This window comes from Oryzias latipes, chromosome 12, assembly GCF_002234675.1.
Source record: "Oryzias latipes chromosome 12, ASM223467v1".
Lineage (NCBI taxonomy): Eukaryota > Metazoa > Chordata > Actinopteri > Beloniformes > Adrianichthyidae > Oryzias > Oryzias latipes.
In genome coordinates this window covers 12,579,937-12,597,026 of record NC_019870.2, presented here as the reverse complement: position 1 = coordinate 12,597,026, position 17,090 = coordinate 12,579,937, and the positions used below count along the sequence as shown (strand labels likewise).

Genomic DNA, 17,090 nt, shown 5'->3' with positions numbered 1-17,090 from the left:
ATGAATAATTAGAATTGGAGGAAATTGTGCAGCCAGGGTGGCAAATCTGGAGGGACAAGTGCTGAAAACAAGGCAAGCAGCATTAAGTCCACAGTCAGTCAAATCTGTGAACTTGGCCAGGGGCGTTAACACTAGGCCTGTGTGAAGAGGAATAACGCTCCAGCACTGGTGGCCAGCCAACGCCAAAATCAGACCCCTGAGCTGAATTGAAGGAAATAAATGAGATGCGGGTGATAAATGAATCCATAAACTACCAGTCACGAATATTAGTTCCACAATCTTCAAACATCAGGAAAATACCAATTCATGCCAAAGTACGTGATGTAAAAAATCGGATTTAATGATTGACATTTATAATTTGTTTTTTTTTATTCCAACAGCTGTACTGATCAAAAGAGTCTATTTCTTGTTGTTAAGGCAGACACATGGTGTGATTTGGTAGTGTAGAGAAGAGAACGTCTAATCAACGAGTTTTTAGTCTGAATTTGAAAAAAGCAGAACGCTGAATCACTGATGGAGTGGTGGCAAAATAAGGTGACAGTAATGATGATGGGGTGTTGGCAGACTAACATTTAACTGACACAGTTTGGGTCAGTCATCTCCTCCCACAAGCATTCCCTCATTATTATGCATGGGGTCATGGCTGGCGTGAGAGGGGGCGAACAGTCCACCCGAGGGTTTTGAGGTAGTATAAGGGGGGAGTGATGAGGACACCCACTGGGGTGGGATGGGGGTTGGGGGGGGGGGGGGGGATTTTAAAGATTATGCCCCTCCAAAAATCCCTGACAGGCAACATTGCTGCCCAGCGCTAATTAGTGCCGGCCTTCCCAGCCACCAAGGTTGTTCACATCCTGAGGTCATTTAACACGCTGCCTGCTTTCTGCTTGCTCTTTTCTCTGCCAGCTGTGCCACTTTGCCTGGCAGAGGGGAATCACGCCTATTTTGGACGGAGTAGGTGACTTTCAGATTTTTATCTAATGTTTGGCGACTTGTTTGTTTGGATTTAGAAGTGAAAATGTCACATTCAAGCCATAACTTGTAATTATACACAAATAGTAATAATAATAATAATTCAGATATTACTAGCGGGCGTAATAATGATTAATGTTTTTTCATGTAAAGCCTTTGACAACACCTATTTCAAATAGACTATAAGGTGTTAACAAAGTGTTTTTAAAGTCCCACTCCTAACTATAATTACATTTTGACCTAAATCAAAAAATCAATGTTGTTTTTTAGGACATAGTTTCTGCAGAGTGTCAGTAGTTCATTAGTGGTTCCACCTCTGAGTTTTGGGAAGTACTGTTGGCACAAAGTAAGCCTGTGCTCATTTCCCATCATCCCTTTGTTTACACTTTCTCCTGCTAGCGTACAGCCCCTCCCACCCCAACCTAACATTTGCGGTGAACCAAAATGGCGAGCAGTATCGGCGCTATCCAGCCATACACTTTTGAGCCAGATGCCAGCTTGGATAAATATAAACATATCACTATTCGTCTCTCTTGATGCATCAGAAAGAGTGGAGCAGGGAGTTTGTGGCCTGCAGTTTTATGTTTTAAGTCTCACCTACAAGCTTTTTCTAACTACAGTTTTTCCTCTGCCCCTAATTCCCAAGCATCTGAATAAAGAAATAGTCAGATGTGCAATTTTAATATTTTCTTCACATATGTCCCCTATCATGAGAAAAAATCCACAAGACCATATTAAAAGCACCAAAAACATCTTTATCATTGGAGCGGGTCTTTAAGACACAATCTTACATTAAAATGTACCACAAAACATTATGTAGTGTTGGAGTTTGTGCTTAAAACAAGCAACAAAGTGAAGAAGTAAAGAAAAACTCAATGAAAAAAACAAAAGATACAGTATAGCGTATTTTTTTCTTCAAATTATAAGCAGTGTTTAAATTGGTCTTAAGTTGAACAGTACAAGCAGAGCTGTTCAGTTAGTATACACGAGACAAAACCCAAAACATCAAATTAAAATATACTGGATTGAATGCATATTGTTGCAAAAATGCTAGTCTGGTTTTCACATTTCAGGCTAATCAGCATAGATCCTCTATTCTCTGTCCATCTTTTTCCAGCTAAATGGCTTTTTCCCCTCAATTTCCACAATCATACGCAGAAGGCTTGCATGCTGTTTTAATATTTTAGTCTCATTACACAATTGTGGATTTCTAAAAACATGTAGTTAAAATAACAAGCAGTCTTTGTACAATGTGAAGCAGAAAACAGGACCAAATCATGCAATGTTAAACTCGACTTTTCCCCCTTTTCCAATCTTCCAACCCATTTAAACTTAATGCTGCATTCATCATTCTGATAAGCCAATATGTTAGTTGAGGAAAGCAGCAAAGGAGAGCGAGGCCAAAGCTCGTTAGGGCCACCTATTATAACATTTAGGAGTGTGCTTAATAAAAACATGCCTCAGAGCTGATGGCTTTTAAAAGAAGAGGAGTTTTTGGCTTTCGTGCAGCACGTCATATCATTAACTGCGTAAGGAGGAGTGCAGAGTGTCTCACATCCCTGCTTTCCGTCCCTTTTCCACATACATTAGTGTCCTCATGTCACATTTCATGTGTAGCGGAAGGAAGAAAGCGTTGGTTCCTCAGCCGAATGTGGGCTAAGGGGAAAAAAGCTAAGCCTTGGGCAATCAAAGCAGGAGAGAGTTGTGGCATTAATGGTGATGAGTCGTGATCACGGACTCTGGTCATTAGACTAATAAGACTGTATTTAAATTAGCCAGGGATGTTTTTTTCCCCTTCCCTTTTTTTCTCCACCCCTCCTCCAAGCCCTTCCTGTTACTCTCACGGTAAAGCATTGGAAAAACGGATTTTGATGAGACCTCCTCTCCGTTCATTTTCCCAACAAAAGAGCTAATTAAATAAGGACTTTTCTTCTTAATTAACAATTATATTTCCCACGTGAAGCGGAATGATTTGTTTATAATAATTTGATATTTAAGAATCCTAACAATTGTTTTTAGAAAGTGCTCTTTTTGTTTTTTTTTGTTAAACATGGCGAATGTTTTATTACTTTGATGAATAACAAAATAGAAAAACCAAATAGACAAAGATGGAAAAAAAAATCCAAGGCTATGTCTGAATTCCCATCCCTGTCAGGGACTATCTAGTGCCCTGGATTTTAAAAGCAATTTTGTTACCATGTTTTCTACTTTTTGGTTTTTAAACAGCAAATAAATAATTAAAATAAAACATAAATTTAAAAAAAAGATCACCTCGAGGTGACGTTTCCCTACGGTGGCCGGGAGGTGCAAAACACGCTTACATTTAAGATTCAGCAACAGCAAATCGTTTCCCTATTTCTGCCTCCTTGACGATTGTCCGAGCCATTTAAATAACAGCTTACTCCGTGTTAACATGAATTTGTTTTTCTCACCAACGGAGTTTCCCCTGACTGAATTACTGCGCCGTAAAATTAAATAACGTTGCCTAAATGCAAAATTGTCTATTCATATTTTGTTGTCATTAAAGACAATGAAAATCTCAGGGTGTGACAATGTAACCCACACAGTTCGGAATCATCCTCTCTGTTAGATCGTTTCTTTTGTTTATTTTTTTGTATGTTGGCAACTGAAAAAAACAGAACTGAGGGCATTTTACTTTCAGGAGAGGCCCCCGGGCTACTGTGGTCACTTTTGCAATTAGGCAAGGTAGACCCAGTCTTGCGGTCCGATTTTGCACAAGCGCAGTGAGGATCAAACAGTCCTGATCCATTGCATTTCTTTTGTTTTTTTTCAACATTAAAACAAATGTCCTCATTATTAGACACATTCTAAGATGGTATTATTGTTATTAACACCTGAAGACACTCTGGCCGAAAAATGCTTTAGCGGAAGTAGATGCATTTTCACACATGGGGGTTTAACTGTGTAGTCGTTACTGATTGGGATGTAACAATGCGAAAATTGTTTTTTGCAGAGACCTCTAGAAAACCTCAAGGGAACTGGAATTTGTAACTGTAGATTCAGACAGCTTGACAAAATGGCAAACCCACCATCCCCACTATGTAGTGCACCAAGTAGTTAAATGATTTCGGACAAAACCACCAAGGATAAATAGTTTAAACAAAAATAATAATAATGAAAATAAAATAAAATTTAAAAATGAATAAAATAAATGCAAATGATTAAAATGTAAATCAAACAGAAAATAGAATGCATACACAATAACATTGTAATAACATTAAATGACCCCTCTAACTAGTGTGTTTTTTTCTAACACAGCAATGCATCTTGTCTTTTTTCCCTCCTCCCAATTTGATGGCCTTGCATGGATAAGATAATCGACTTCAGTGTGAAAGTTTTTAAATTATTTATCTGTAGATTCGATTTGGACTTTGTACGGCAATTTCTTAGAAGAAACAACACAGAGCAACACTGTATAAGCTGTTGGTGAATATTAAGCACAAAAGTCATGAACAACTACGTATGAAATCGAATCTAGTATTTTAGCATCTTGCCCAAAGCAGAATACTAAGAAGGTGATTTTTATCCTCTCTGTTAGCCCTTCATTTTCTATTACTGTTCATTAATGCCACACATGACTCGTGTTTCTGCAGGTAGAGAGGACATAAAGGTCTCTGTGACCTGTCTGTGTTTAGGCCGTGCCCTGGCCGTGTGTACAGTGATTATGGCCGACAGAAGCCCTTTCTACTGTAAGATCAGCCTGGTGCCTCCAGTTAAAGCATACTAGGTAAATTGCATATTTTTGCTCAATTTTTCCACCCTCTCTCTTTCTCTGAAGCTTCTCTCTTCAGTCTGCCTTTGAAGGCTGCAAAGGCACAAGTTGCACCCTGAACTCACTTGCTTTTTGCCCTCCAGCCTGGAACTCGGGGCACTAGTGTGATTTTGCAGGCTGACAGTGACCCTGAAAGGGATTGGCTGGGACTTGTCGTTCTCTTCTCTTTATCACACCAGAGGGTGTGTATATGTGTGCAAGGGTGTGTGTGACTTTGATGTGGGTGTTTAGGGGAAGGTGCTTGCTAGGAGTCAGTTTATATTGTGCCTTCCTTTGCCCCATTCAGCCCTGTGGTGACCTTGCATGGCGGCTTTGCCCAGTAGGGAGAAAAATGGAAAGGGAAGTAAAGGGTCACGATCCCTGGGGTGCATGAGTTGTACACAGATGCTAACACAGCCTGACTTGGGTCTATTGGAAACATATTCTTTTGGCCCTCGCCACTTTAGCCTGGTCTCTGGTTCACTTTCTGTGTTTTTGTCTGACCTGATAGAGCTCAACAGCGATAGCTGACCTTTTCCCTGACACAGAATTGTTCTGCCCACCACCATAGAATCACTGTTTATGCACCCCTGGCTTAGCCCTCAAGGAAGAAAGAGCACTAGCTACACCACATAAGCACATGCAGACATGCACAGACTTCTCAATACAAGCCTCCTTTGCAACTCCGTGAGCCCTTTGTTTCTGAAAAGTGTTATTAGGAAAGTTCACCTAGGAAATAGCTGTTGAGAAATCTCAGAATGCATAATCAACAATGTTTTAGTCTCCTAGAAAGTCTTTATAGTCACAGACTGCAATTCACTTCAGCTGTTGGAAGCTTATAAAATCCAGTGTCTACAGTCTAACCCAAGCAGAACAGATGTGTTTCATTGTTGGTCTGTACTTCCCCAAAAGCCCATGTTTAAATCTCTCTTGTGCCTTTGTTTGTTTGGTGGGAAGATCATTATGTTCACTAACAAAATACGGGAGATCTCCATCAAAGGGGAGCAAGGCAGTAGATGGAGTTGGGCGTGTGATGCTCCAATGGCTTAATGTAGGCCAGTCATCTGGAATGTGTAAATCAAGATTCTGTATATGCTCAACTGTGCAGCCCTGACAGATTTATACTGCAAAAGCTTGAGCTGCAAAGGCTCCAGAAAATGTAAACTTTTTAAAACAGTTTATCATGTACACCGGTGCTGTTTCAAAGACTGGAGATCATAACTGCTTGAAGTGAGAAACTGGTTGTTTTTGCAGTTTCTGATTTATCTTTACAAGTCAGTTTTAGTTTGGCAATAATTAATAGAAAGATTCTTCAAACATTCATTAAAAGTGTGGTTAATATGAGAGTCATAAATCGGCATCAAATGCACAGTTGTTAGTTGTCTTCCATGTAGCTGCCTTTGCGCTCATATCACAAATGTGAACTATCCAAACCAACTTTTAACAGGGACTTTTTCTTACATTCTTTGTCTCTTCTCAGATTTTTTCAAAAAGAGTTTGAATAGATTTTTGACTGATCTCCAACTGTTTCCATTTACCTTCTTAAGTTTGAGGTCACAACTTTGAACGGCGCATGCATTGCATTTGGCAGCAAGGTTGGAGCAATTGAATGGCAGTGGCAGGGGAACTGACATCTAACATGAAGGTTAAGTGACAGGTGGGGCACAATAAGGTCAGCTTCGTTGTGTCACCCTTCCAGACCCCTCAAAAAACAGCCCGGCAGGAAAAGGCCCCGTCAACTGCTTACAGATGTGTCTGGGCGCATGTTTCACAGACCAACACGTGGCAGGCGCCGTGCTCTGATGCTACCACTGGTCACATTTAATCTACATCTTGCTGGCAGAAAGAGTTGCAACACTGGAGTCAGAACAAGTTTGTTTAATCTCAGACATCCACTTCAAGTGCGTCTGGCTCTTTACCAATTGATGTGACCAATCTCCCCCAAGAGTTAGGCTCTTATGGGAGGAAGTACATCCGATTTTAACAATGATCTATTTAAAATCAACATATATAACACCACAATGACATATATTTAAGTAAAAGTATTTCAGTGCAGGTCAACTATTTTCAAACACCAATTTAAGATAAACATTGTCTGAAGGCGACAGACAACAAAGGAAAGACAAAATAAAAAATGGCAAAAACGGTTTAAGATTTCATTCAGTCTTTATGGGTTTAACAGAAACATATTTACATCAAAGGATATGTGGTTTAATTCCCCATACTGAGCCTGTATTTGGGTGCTGTGTTGGAGAAGTGCTTCAAAAAATTTAAACCACCAAAAGAACAGGAAGGTAAAATAACTGTGGTGAGGCGTGAGAGGCAAAGAAACCACAGCGAGGTGGCCGGTGCATTCTGGAATAACCCTCAGTAGTTTAGGCCCAAGGCAGCACGCCAACTTAAAGTGACCTGGACCAAATGTAAAGAAAATAATTATCAAAGAAGGAAAGCTCAGGGTACTGTCTTGAGTAAGTGATGTTTTGAACTAGGAAAGGGGAGTTGGTTCCAAAATATGGGAGCCTGTGAATATAGAAGATGAATGCTAATGTACACAATTAGACTCTAATTTTTGAAGACCCACTCCGATTATCTTTTAATCCACGGTCAAAACGTTCCCTGTGGTCTTTTAATTATGATTCTGCTGTGTTTTAAAATCATAATAAAAAAGTTTTTTTTCTTGGAAATAGTTTCTGCAGAGCGGCAGTAGTTCATTTGAAATTTGCCTCTGAGTTCTGGGCGGAATCTTTGGTGCAGAGTAAACCTACTTCCTGTCATCAATATGTTTACATTCTTTCACTCTAGCTTACAGCCCCTCACACCCTAACCTAACATTCCTGGTGCAACAAAAATGCTGAGGAATATTAGAGATATTGGCCAGATGCCAACTCAGATGAGGAAAATGAAGATGAACACAGATCTGGGTGTGTACAAGTGGATGCATCAGAATTGAGTGGAGCAGGGAGCTTGTGGCCTGAAAGAAGTACTCAGAAATTGATATTTGAGCTTCTTTGAATATATGTCCTCCATCATAAAAAAGGCCATAAGAACATTTTCAAAACACCAAAACACAATTTTTTATTAAGACTTTAAAAGCAACATAAAATGAATAACCACACTTGTTCATGTTTAATTTAATTTTATTCAAGTTAAACCAACATACTGTAATAGGATGTCCCCATAGTATTGCAACTTTAGTCTTTTCTGATCTTGATCAAAGAATCATAGTTTAGCTCACCAGTTCTCCAGACCTGGCATTAAGATGTATCGAGAAATACTTAATTATTTAATACTTAACTATTTAGCAGCCAGACATTGTCTTTCTTCAGAATAGATTAAAGGACAAATTCCATGAATAAAACCTTTAAGAGTGAATGGAAAGAGGATTGGCGTTCATAGTTTTGTTCACGCAGCTGCTGTTTTAGCTTGGCATTAGTTTACTAATACATAGGGTTTTAAAGTATTTTGTCTTTGATTAAGTCTTTTTTTTCAGCAAGATTATTTTCTCAAACATATTTCTACATGACGTTGTCAAGCTGGTGTTTACAAATTAAGGTTGTAAAACTTGTTGTAGAATTAGATGGGAGATCCAGTTTCACTAAGTGTTGTGCAACAATCTAGCTTCTCATGAGCCCTCTGTGGTCACCCATTTGGACTTGGAGTTAAGTAACATATGGATTCCTTCTATACCAAATGACACTTGATACTCAGCAAACTACAAACTAGAGATGAAAAAAAAAAAGTAAATTAGACTCACAAGCAAGAATTCAATGACAACTGACAGATTTACAGCGGTAATTTAACATTTCCACCACTGGGCAGAAGCATAAAAAATATTCTGATTTTAGAACCAATACAGCAAAAAAATCAACCTTTTATTGAAATTATTTGTGCAGTATGATAAGTGACATAAACAAGAAGGTGAAGGTGGGCACTAAACTGTTCATGGGGAATGCACTGAGGGCATCTTGTGGACAGGTAGAACAACACACTGATCAAAGGAAAGAAAGATAAAATGTAGTGAAGGACAACAGCAATAGAGACAAGACTGCGGCACTTAAGTCCTTGAAGCTTTGCTTTGCTTGTTCCAGACCATCTTTGTCGCAGACAGCAAGATCTTCAGACCATTGACATTCTGATAGATGTCTGTAAGGTAAAATAAAAAAGAATTGTATAATTATTTAGGTCAATGCTAAAAACATATGATGTGCTGTATTAATGGGCCTTCTGTGCACATAAATGAATCTATACCAGGCTTTACAATCATGGAGCCTTCAATAATAAGACCACAGTCTGTTAGCAGCAACCTTGGCTTGAACAGAAAAGTGCATGTGTTTCACAATGTGAGTGAAAAGACTCAAAGGTGTACGAAAGGATTGCAAAAAAAAAACAAAAAACAATGAAAAAATAGGATTTCTGTCAATATTCTGTCTTCTGTTATCATCTTATTTTTTTCCACCAATCCAAGTCTTGTTTTGCCTGATTGTGCTTGCTATTGATTGACAACTGGCTCCAGAGCCACTCAGGCCTCTTAAAATACCAGGCTAAGGCTTCAGGTTTCAGGCCCCGGCCTCGGGCCCCACTATTGTCTGCGTCTGGAAGGCTGGCTCCATCACAGCCAAGCCTAGTTAGTCCCATTCAGACCGCCTGCTTTGTACCGCCACCTCAGCTGCCTGCCCACTAACCCATAAGGTCCTGGTAAGGTGGGGCTGACAGAGTGTCAGCACTGACAAGAACATGGCAGTTAGGAAGAGAGTCAGGTAGACACCACACAGACACAGGCGCCTATCATGGCGGGAGCTCTCAAGAGGCTTCGTCCTCTTTCGTTTCTCACTCATCTTCTGTCTCCCGTGGTGTTGGCATTCTGTTCCGCTTGTTAAAACTTCACAGGTCGGCCAGGTGATTTGCAGGGAGCACAGTGCTATCAATCTAAATGTGTCCCAAACAAGAATTCACATTATTTTCCTCAAGATGAGGAAATACGAAAAAAAAGTCAATTTGTTTTAGCATTTTATTATCTATAACAGTCATGTTAATATTTTGCATGCCGTCCAGTAACAAGAAATATCACAAATGTTGCTTTGTCAAAAGAGCTGAACATGTCATATTAGCTGTCTGCCCTACCTGACATTTTAATCAGGCAGAGCTGTTGCAGTGCCACATCCTCTTACCCAGCAGTCTCATCCGGAGAATGTATGTAATGAAATTTGCTTTAAATCATGGACATCAGGCCGGAGGTCCAAAAGGTTAAGAGGAGCGCCGGGTCAGGCCCCATATAACGCTCCCTGGGCAGAATTAAAAGGGAAAGGCTTCCTTTGTCCAAACCATCTCAGGGGTCAAGAAGGTCAGGAGGTCAGTGTCAGGGGGAAGACCTGGCTCTTCCACTCTCGCAGAGGCAACGGCGGCACAACAACATGGCGAAAAAAAAACACACACACAGAGCAAGAGAAACCTTCACTAAAATTTGTGTTGATTTTATGGTCAGGGTTCAGCTGGGGCACACTGACAAGATTCGTCATGCCTTAATTGGGAGAAGAGGAAGTCCATCTTTACAAATACACATACTTTTGAGGTCAGAGGACGGCTCAAGCACCTGTGACATTATTTGTCTGCATCTTTGTATCTGAATCCAGATGACTTAGGAACAAGAGGTTTCCACGAGTAAATTGGATTCACGTCAGCCCTTCTGCTTATTAATAAAGATGACAGATGCTTGTGTAGGCACGGTGAACCTGATTCTGACGTTAACACAGTTAAATGCTATTTGCTTGCAGTGCTATTATTCTAAATGGCATTATGGTGGGACGTTTGGCTGGAAGATGCTGGTGTGCTTCTGGTGTTGGTGGTGGGTGGGTGGGTGGGGGGGTGTACAAGTTCTAATGCCTGAACTAGAAGCTGCTGGCCTCAATATTGAATGGGTGTACAGGCCAAATGGAGGCTATGGCAGCTGATTGAGACAAATGGTTTAGAGGTCTGACAACTCAGCTGGGAGGGAGAGGGTGCAAAAGATGGACACACTCTGTGTAATGATATCAAGCTGGATAAATGTCGCATTCGTGCCTTTGCTGCCTTTAAGAAAAAAGCAAAACTTAACTTGAATGGCTTTTGTGTTATTACAGAAAATAAAGGTTTTGAATTGATCAAAAAGCTTAAGGATTAACAAGCATGCTCTCTCTATCAGAACCAAACAAACGGCAGGATGATCTAATAAAATGGCTTGAGTCTGTTCTTGCGTCTTCGGGGTAGATCGAGAGATGTCTGCCATGTTTAAGCAGACTGACTCTCATTCTTCTTGGGCCATACAAAGGCCTCACTGTCTCTGTCTTTATATCTGTCTTTCCCTTATCTGACTGTCTGAGCTTGTTCAACCTACCTGAGTTGGTTAGTCATCCTTTCCAGGCGTCACTAAGGCAATTTCAGTGACGGCCATAAATCGGCAGGCAGGGTCCGCTATCAGTGAGTGACACATTCAACATCTAAGCAAAGTTTAATGGCGAGCAATAAACCTTTATTAGTATACCTTTTGTGTGTGCCTCTCGGCTGGAGTATCTCTCTCAATCTCTATCAGCATCTTGTTATCATACACACGGTGTCACAGGTACAGTGAATAGAGCCTAAAGAGGCTGTTTTGTTGAATACTTTAAATGCTTGGGCTGACAAAACCCGTTGCTTAAGACAAGAGTCTTTCCAGTGTGTATTGATTTTGTCTAGCTAGGTGATTTGAATTGTGGTGGGTCGAAAGCACTGATAAGATCACAGAAAGGTGTGAAAATGTTTCTTTGCAAAGCACGAGGCCTTCATGCTTAGAGGAATATAAAATAGTCAGAGCGGTTTGTTTTTACAACTGCCAACATGACTGTTTATCAGGCAGCTGTCAAAGGTGCTTTCTAGGGTAATAGGTTTTTAGATCACCAAAGTGTAACCCTTTAAAGAAATAAATGTGCTCCTATCAAAATATGACAACAAAGCATGTTTTTAAAACATAGATTTACTATTTCTTTTGCAATAACATGACCGGAAAATTGGTTGTGCACAGGCTTGGCGATGTGCACAAATATTCGCCGGATGTGTTGGCATAGTAAATCTTTTAATTCTACACTTCAATAGATTTTAGCAGAAGAAATATATATGGAACTATATATTTAGCACACCATGCATGAAGCAATGACAGAATGGCAGCTACGGTATTTTCTGCCCAAATAACTGACTCTATTAAATTTCGGTGTCCATGTTTAGTTTGCACAGTTTAGTCCCCTGGTCTAAATTTCCCATTTTATTTAGAAACCATAGACCTTTTTTGCCATTTTACTTCTCATTATTGTTTCTCACCTGGATTTTTCTGCTAAATCTAGCATTTTTTGCTATCATTTGATGGCCTAAATACGCTTTTGTTGTTGCTTTCCCTGACGCCTGGTGTCACAAATATTTGACAAACTGCTTCAGCTCCAAAATTACCTAAATGTAGCATCTACTTAAAAGCAAAAACTCATGTGATTTATCTATTTTTTTTAATTGATAAAGAGGTAGTGCAACTCTTACTCATGACTTCCCTGTGAAGCCCAAATCATCTTTGGCCATTATTTGTATCACTTTCCAACTTACCTACATCCTGTGTGTCCTCCAATTGCACAGTTTTTCCAGCTGAGATGCTGTGTTGAAACAGGTGAAAAGTAGAAAGGATTTTTTTAGGGGAAAAGCATCTTACCACAGCTGATAAAATTAATATAAATTTAAATAACATTTTACAAATGGGTGCAAACCATGTGTTAAGCATTTAATTTATACATTTTTTTTTCCTCTTTCTTCTTTTTGACATTTTCATTTTGGGAAAACTGGGTTTTCTAAGGGGCTGCATGGTGGTGCAGTGGCTGGCGCCCACAACGAGAAGGCCCTGGCTCAAATCTGAGTTTTTTTGTGTGGAGTTTGCATGTTCTCCTCGTGCATATATGAGTCTTTCAGGCACTGTGGCTTCCTCCCACAGTCCAAAAATATGCTTTATAGTTTGACTGGTGAATCTGAATTCCCCCTAGATGTGTATGTGAGTTTATTTTGATATACTACTGGGCTATTAGCAGGTTTGGACCCTGAACTCTTTTATTTTGGTTTATAAAAAGGTTGGATCAATGGATCTGGCAGTGAGCAAATCTGTAAACGGTAAAACAGCAATAAACACAGGGTTGCTTTTTGTGATAAATGAAACTATTGTTGCTTTTTTTTGGGAAAAACGAAGATATGAACGGCAAATATTTTGGTACACTCCTGTCACAAGTTAGGAAATAACACACAGAGGCCCTAAAAAGAGACAAAGGAACAAATAAAGAAACAAAAGCATCTCAAATTTAATGCAATTTTAAATAAACATATTTACAATATGAAAGAAATGAAGTTAACTGATGCTTACTATTTATTTTTTACCTGCATAAATAGAAATTAGAGAATTGTAAATAAAGGTCAATGTTAAAATTTGACAATTTGCTTAACCACTAATATTTCTTAATAACAAACAGGAAAATTACTCAGAGTTTTGGTGTACCGATGAGAATTTTTACGCAGCCAAAGATCAAAGGTAGCATGTGGGCAGGTAAAAACAGTATGGCCTTAATTAGAGTGTCAACAGCACTGTGCTGCACAGTCAAGCTGATAAGAAAAGTAGACAGATGACAGGAGGTGCATGAGGCCAGCTGGAGTCAGGCTTATCTGGGAACGAAGAAAGACTGCAGCCGCCCTGGCTTCCTCGTGAAGTAGAGGGAGGGGTAGACGATGCTGCAAAAAGGCTCTTCACGCGTGAGTCATCATCCGGAATCTCTTCTTCACAAGCTTTTCTGATAGTCGGAGCAAACTTCAACATGTTGCTTCGGTGTCAAAGGTTTACTCAGCTTCCCAAAAGACCTCAGTGCCACTATTGTGGCTCTTTAGTTGCCAAATGAGGATCGGTTTTAACTAGCCGAGAAATCAAATAACCTTGAATTTTTGATAAAATTCAACCTTCAGTTCACTGAGGACTGAGCTGTGCTTTACAAGGTTATCTATTGAAACACTTATGAAGTGGCGAGCTCGCTGCCCTCGCAGAGAAAACTTATTTAATTCATAATGTATTTAAAGACCTTGCTTCATTCAGGCAGTATCATAGCAATTATTCACTTTCAGCCTAATAACAGTGAGAACAAAGGACTGAGATACCGCATTGAGTGAAAAACACAAAAGTAAAACAAATTTTCTTTATCTATTCAGGAAGAAATGATCAGATGAAGTGTGAGTAAATTGATGACCATCTATTTCTGTTTGTGTACACTAACATTTATGAGGATACTTAGTCTGTGAGATAGATACCCATAAAAGAGAAAAAAAATCTTTATTGCACCACTGTATGGTGCGTGTGTGTGTGTTTGTGTGTGTGCATGTGTGACGCTCTGGCTCCACGCTGTCTGTGCCTTGCTCCCTGCTGCTCATTGCACACCACATTATTTTTAACCCACTGCCTCCAAGAGGAAGCGAAAGACGCTTTGGCCTCTGAAGTCCAGCACAATGAGGAGTAAGCTAACGCATGCACAGTCACAGAGTCACCCGCGTGTGTGTCCCAAACACACGCACAACCACTTTTGTCACCTGCCGACAGACAACGCCAGACACACACTCTTCAGCGCCCGACACACAATCCTCCAGCCCTCAGTGACGCACAGGACAATGCGCTCCCACGCGCACAGCCAGCTTTTACCTTGGGCCCCACCTGTCTCCACTGTGGCGCTGGTTGTCTCCATTGACCCAAATCCCCCAGGTCACCCTGGGTCAGTAGGCTGTAAATGAACTGATACTAATTACAGTAAACAGCAGCACGTCCCAGTGTGTGTCTTAATGTGTGCTTGCACGCATGCATGCATACAAGCAGACAAGCTGGACAAGTTTAATTCACGGAAAAGGGAGGTCCCTCTCACATCAGCCCCAAGCAGCAATGACGGCTGTTAAATTATCCACATTGATCATCTTGCATGACTGATGGTGTTGAGCCTTTTAGGCGAGATTCTGATTCTTTTCTTGATTGGTTTTACATAATTTTGTGAATATTCAAGATTAATTGTAGGCATAAGAATTCTCAAAACTACGTTGTTTTCTATGGCAGATGTCACTCAGAAAAGTGTGATGAGAGGAAGTAGCCACCTGTAGACTCGACCTGCGACTGCATTATTCCTTTTACGGTCTCACATGACTCCATGTTGTCTAATTGACTCCACTCTCGGCGGCTCACCCAATCAAATGCTCCCATGATGCCTCACCAGGAACGAGACGGGCTGACTGAGTGGTGCCTTGTAAGTGTTTAACATAGTGTAGTGGACGCGCACACATAAACCCACACACATATCAGTGAGTCAAAGGGAAAAAAAAGTCTGATTGATTTAACCTCCAAAGGCAGTGCCAAAGAAATCAGATTACTGATGAGGGAACCCACAATTTCCAGAACACAGCACCCACCGCAAAAGCTTCAGCCTTGAAAACATACACCTCTTCATTTCTGTTTCTTTCCTTTCTGACAGACACACAATAATTTATGCACACACACACATGCACTTTTACTTGAAGGGAAAAGTGATCAACAGGGAAAGTGATGGCTGGGGGAAAATTGAAGGTAATTAAGTCCAGCCCTCCTTGTCTGAATCAATGAGATGAGGGGTCACAGGCCCTTCTCATATTGCACCTCCCTGATATATCTCCTCTTAGTTCTCTATCTATCCCAGTCCCCATATTATAAACCCACACATGAATGCAATGTGTTTGTTAAATTACCTTCTCTGGAGTGAACAAATGTTAGATGTTAGCATAAAACAAAATTGAATGATTTCTTCATTTTTGCCTCATGTGCTTCTTGTGACAGCTTTCAGCTCTCTCTGCGGGGGCCGATGTCGACATCCTGCTTCACAGCCTGTCCAGCCGCCACAGTGTGCAGCCAAACGCCCTGAAAGTGTCTGGGGCATTGTTCTCCTACTTGAAAGTCAGCGAAGCTTTGTCAGCGTCCTCTCCTGTAGCCTTTATCGTATTCACACGCTGTGCTGTATTTTTAGCACGTCCAAGTTTGCTCCCTTTGTTCCGGCAATTCTTGAGCAATCTTTCAGACCTCTCCACCTCCTCCATTGTATTTTTAGACAAAGGTGAAAAATGGCAGACCTGATGTGGAAGGGCCTTCCTCTGGATCAGGGTTGGGTCTGTCTGAGAGACGGAGAGGGGCCTTGACACAAGCTTTGTCAGGGAGAAGGGGGTCTTGTCTAACCCAGCAGTCTGGACACAAATGATCCAAATATTTAGAAGCTTTCTTTTGTGGTCACTGCTCTTTTAGGAATAGTCTTTAAAACATAGCAGTATAAATAACATAAAGAAGTACAGTTGTGTCCAAATTAAGCTTCCAGAATGTAAAAAAAAAAAAGTTTATTCTGATTTACTAACAATTCAACAAGTCAACAAAACTTTTTATAACACTTTAATTCTCTAAATCCATTGAAAATGTCATTACGTCGTTATGTCACTTCTGAACAAGTCTACTGGCGCAGAAGATTCTTCTTCTTCTGCATTGCTGTCAGTAGCAAATGTCGATACACACATCTGCAGTTGTTGGTGGGAAAACAATAAATAAGTGAACGTATTTACTTTTTTTAAAACACCACATTAAGGCCGCACATGAGAATAAGTTGCACCGTTGACCAAACTATGCAAAAAACTTAAACTTTTACTCCGTAATTAACTAAGATTAAGTAAATATCTACAGGCATGAAAAGTGTGGATATTCCTCAATTCTACAGCTTTTATGTAAATTGTCCTTCTACAAAATAAAATGTAAATAAATTCAATTTCTGACATTTTTCTCTGTTCTTTGGTGGGTTATGGGTTAGGGAATGAGGTTTGAGTGTGTTTGTCTGTTTGTGGGGTGGGGTCGGCGCGAGCCACCACTTAAACAACCCATGCTAAGGCAACCGTGTTTCATTTCCTGGTGCCTGCCTTAGTTCCCCTCAAATGGCATTACACATTGAGGCCAGTTAAATCACTGAAAGCATGATTAGAAAGCCTCTGTGGACCCAGTGTCTGGGCAACAAAGCACGGACTCCCCTTTAATTTAATTTATCTGCATAAACACACACATCTGTCACTCATTTACCACAAATTTTCAAGATGTCTTTTATCGCTTTGACAGGGAAGTTTGGGCTCAATTTACTTTGAAAGAAGGAAAACACTCTGTACCTCAAGATTCACATATAAGGGGATATTGATCATTTTGATCATAATCATGTTGTAGGTACTGAGTGCAGCATAAAACAGTACATAAAAAGTAGCACTAATGGTTTATCGAGGATCAAAAAGAGGACCATAT

The 17,090-nt window shown here is 40.3% G+C and overlaps 1 long non-coding RNA gene across 1 annotated transcript; it reads left to right on the top strand.

The window, feature by feature from the left end:
• Window positions 1–14,606: 14,606 nt before the first annotated feature.
• On the top strand, window positions 14,607–16,151 carry LOC110016009. Its single transcript, XR_002874312.1, has 2 exons — window positions 14,607–15,042; window positions 15,606–16,151. It is a non-coding gene; the product is annotated as an uncharacterized LOC110016009 (long non-coding RNA).
• The last annotated feature ends 939 nt before the right edge of the window (window positions 16,152–17,090 follow it).